The sequence below is a fragment of the Fukomys damarensis genome, unplaced genomic scaffold (assembly GCF_012274545.1).
Source record: "Fukomys damarensis isolate Sample0158 unplaced genomic scaffold, DMR_v1.0_HiC HiC_scaffold_31, whole genome shotgun sequence".
Taxonomy (NCBI): domain Eukaryota; kingdom Metazoa; phylum Chordata; class Mammalia; order Rodentia; family Bathyergidae; genus Fukomys; species Fukomys damarensis.
Genome location: NW_022900943.1, coordinates 18,487,509 through 18,491,883, shown reverse-complemented (window position 1 = coordinate 18,491,883; position 4,375 = coordinate 18,487,509). Strand labels below are relative to the sequence as shown.

Sequence of the window (4,375 nt, the reverse complement as noted above, 5' to 3'; positions counted from 1 at the left end):
CTCACATCTTTACCTTTCTAGGGCAATACTACATATTACACCTACATCTATATAGACACCCACATATATAAATACATAACTCATGTATATGTGTACACATACATTTTACATATACACATATGTATCTTCAAATATGTATATTTACTAATTAAAAAGAAATAATTTTCTTTGAGCTCCCTAATACACACATTTATATATGTATGTGTCTATATAAGCACATATATTTTTTGGTTCCAAAGTGATTTATTTTCGATATATTATTTTTAATACACATATACACACTTTTTTATTTATTTATTTTTTTTAGTGCTGTAGTGCTGAAGATGGAACTCTGAGCCTTGGGTGTATGAGGCAAATACTTTACCACTGAGTTATATCTTCAGGCCCTGTATTTTTCTTTCTAAACTGAAAAGTTTTTAAATTGATAAGTCAAATATAAACATAATAAGATATAAATATAGCTATTAACATCACACTCCAAGGTGTGATTTACAGGTCACATTTATCTAGTTGATCAACAAATGTGTGATTTTATTATCTTAAAAATGTCTTGTGTTTTTCTAGTTATATTTCTTTTTTTCAGATTTGTCTGTATATATATATCTTATCACTTTCTTCCTGTTCAGTTTGCTTTTAGTAAACATAAATTTATATGAAATGTATTAAGAATTTGTGATATATATTTATATAATATATATATGTTTGAGACAGGGCCTTGCTGTGTGGTTCACGCTGGCCTTGAAGGCAAAGCAATCCCGAGTACTGGAATCACAGGAGTGCCACCACGCCTGGCCAGACTTTGTGATATACATTGCAAACTTTATTTTCTGGCTTGGCATTTACTTTTCAGATTGCTTATTAGACTGCCCTAACTTGGAGAAAGAAATGAAGCTAAAACCATATGTCTTGGTTTAAACACTGAGGTGAAACCAGAGGGCCACAAATATCATTTATTCTCAGCATTGTATGGGTGCACAAGAAGGCTGATACTAAACAGAAAATAGAAGCTCATGGCCCATCCGTGGTGGGGAGGCCAATGTCACAGGAAAAGTCTGTAGGGAACTTGCTGTGGAGAGACTTCTGCTACAGATGGGTACTGACAGGAGCAGGAATGTCTGAAGACGTGGTGTTGAGGGAGATGTGCAGGGAGCAGGGATGTGAGCTGGAGCCCGGAGCTAGTTGCAGGCTGAGGAGGTGGTGACAAGGGGCCAGGACAGGAGCAGAGAAAGTTAAATAAAGTCTTCCCAACACTGAATGAGAGTCCATCTTCAAACATGGCTGACAATGCCACAGATACAGTCCATGCTTGCAGTATTCTTAAGCAACTTAAAACAGTGTATGATGAAGGGCAACTGACATCATTAGAGTGGAAGATGGGTCATGGGAAAACATTTTCCTATCACAAAAACATTCTTGCTGCAATCAGCCCTCACTTCAGATGCATGTGCCCTAGTGGCCTTATGCAAAAAACTCAAAAAGAAGTTCAAATAGTCAGTGTTGAAGCTGAATAGATGGATTCGGTATTGAATTATGCCCTCACCTCCAGAGTTATTTTGACAGAGTCTAATGTTCTACTCTTGTTCACTGCTGTTGGCATCTTCCAGATCCATTTCATTCAAGATCAGTGTGCAAAGTAAATGATCAGTGCTTTTTTTTTTTTTTTTTTTTTACACAAGGCCTTGCTATGTAGTTCAGACTGGCCTTGAACTCACTTCTTAGCCCATGCTGGCCTCAAACTCACAGCGATCCTCCTGCTTCAACCTCCTGAGTGCTGGGATTCTGGGCATGTGCCGCCCTGCCTGGCTATGATCAGTCATTTGGATCTAGACAATTCTACTGGGGTCTTCATGTTTGCTGACCATTATGGGCAACAGGAATTGGAGATTGATAAAAAGAATACATTCATAAAAAGTTTCTGTGTCACCAAAGAATGAGAGTTTTTTCAGCTGATGAAAGACCAAATGGTAGGCATATCAGACAGTGATAATTTAAACTTAGATAATTAAAAAACACACTTAGGAAAGCATGATAAGGTGATCTGAGCATGAAGAGAGTGAGAGAGAGGTGCACTTTCCAGAAATTTCTGCCAAATGTATCCATTTTCCTCTGAAGGAAGACACCATTATAGAGAAAGTTTCACCACAGTTTGACAGGTTATAGCCAAGAGCTGTGCAGAAAAGGGACCATCTAGAACAAATGGCTGTACACAGAGGCTTGGAACGACTGTTTCCAAAATGATTACGCAGCTCACAAACATTCAGGAAAGAAGCAAATAGCGCCTTGTCTAGCTATAGTTGTGGGAAGGGGTTTTAAACTACGCAAACCACCAAATGGCCTGGCCCAAGCTGGAATTCTTGTACCACCAGATAATGATGTTTACATTGCAGGAGGGTTCTGGCCAAGCAGCAGTCAGGTCTCCATAGACCACATGAAGAAAATGACTTCTGGATCACCAGTAATAGATGGCTGTCCAAACCACCCTTGCTTCAGGCCAGAATAGGTTGCAAATGTGTAATGTATATCGCTGTGGTAAAATGTACGCAGTTGGATGTCATGTGGGTGGTGGGAGGAGCGAGCTAAAATCTGCAAAATGCTACTGACAGCCGTCCTATGATGGCAATTGCTGGGCAACTCTGCTCGCTGCCAGTTGCGATGGAATTTCATAGTACTATAAAGTAAACAGAGAGGATCTATGTTTCACAGGGAGAATGTGTCCTCTCCTCTGAGCCGCAGAAAGACTACTCAGGGTTTTAAATCCCCATGACTATGCCTAGAATCCAGGGCTCAACACCTGTATACAAGGACTCTATTTACTCCGTAGCTAGAACCTGTGGAAATCACCAGTGTGTGTTTCCTGCAGAAGTCTATGCTATCGAGCTTAATAAATGGACCTGTAAGAAGCATTTTCCATGTGATCAGTCCATAAATCCATACCTTAAGCTGGTCCTATTCCAGAATAACCTCTATTTATTTGCTCAAGCTACTCAAATGAATGTTGAAGAATATGTCTTCAGAACTAGCAGCAAAAATTCCTTTTTACCAGTTTGATGACAACGCTGACCAGTAGATGAAGTGTGCAAGATCCCTTGGTCAGCACTGCGAATGTGCTGCTGTTAAACTCTATCCTCACATCCTCAGAAAGGACTTGGTGAGTAGCAGCCTTGGTCCCTTACTGGCATCTCATATTGAAACCACTGTTCCAAAGGAGCGATGTTAATATTTAAAGCCAAGAGAATTTTGTACACAGACATGGGTGTTTTTAAAGATTACAGTGTAGGAAGGATTTGGTTTTACTTTTGTGACGTTTTCATTTCAGTAAGGAAAAGGTCACAAAGTTTAATTATCAGCATTTTTTCCCTTGGCATAAAAGTAAACATATGATTGTAGAACTGTGATGAGAGTCACTGAGCTATCCACTGTGTGATGGTTTTTCTTTTTTTTTCTCCCCAGTACCTGGGATCAAACTCATGACCTTGTGCTTGCCAGGCAGGCACCAGCATCACTGAGCTAAATCCCTGGCCCTTGAGATACCCAATGGATCAACACCACTCTGCTCTTTTAACAGCAGTTAGGGTATTATTGGGTAGAGACATCAAAATTAGCTTGACTTTTAATTTTAAATATGGGTAACAATCTGAGGTGGTATGACCAGGACTCTACCTGTACCTCTCCAACACAGAGAAGCACTAACTTAGATCCTTGTTCTTAATCATTGTATATATTTACGTATATTTTTGTGCATTGTTTTCAAGTGTACTGAGATTTAAGTGTGTTCTGTTATTAGGGTAGACTGAAGGAAAAGTCAGTCCCAAAGAGAACTTTTACTCTGATTGTTTTATATTTTCCATATAATTTCAAGTTCAGCTAAAGTTTAAAGTGGTGGTTTTCTGATGAAACTTTTTCAAGTGCTAACAGTGTCTCATTTTTCAAAATTCTGGAAAGGACTCAAGCTTGCAGGTGGCTGGTGCTAGTGTAGATTAATTCATGGTCTGAGCCTATGCTTGTCTTTCAGATTAGTGTGCTCATTTCATGGCCGAAGTAGCACTTTACCTGTTGAACTCCTGTGATGTTACAATGCTTGCTACTCATGGGACAGGATGTGGCCAGTCATTGGCTAAACGGATTCCGTCAGAACAGCCCGCCCACTGTACCACTTCTGCACTCACAAGGGTCATTTCATCGCCTAACTTCCTATTGCATCTGCTATTTGTCCAGTCACTGTCAGTGCAATGGAAGCTAACTTACAATGTGAAGTTTTATACCTACTTTTAAAATTCTGTTTTCCAGAGACTTAAACCTCCTGTGGTGGTCTAATAATTTAATGGCATCTGAAACTTCCTATTACAATTATAGTCTCATTTCTTTTCTTTTTGCA

At 39.4% G+C, this 4,375-nt stretch overlaps 1 pseudogene; it reads left to right on the top strand.

Moving 5' to 3' along the window:
* Positions 1–1,155: 1,155 nt before the first annotated feature.
* Positions 1,156–3,217, top strand: LOC104848773 (annotated as a pseudogene).
* Positions 3,218–4,375: the final 1,158 nt, after the last annotated feature.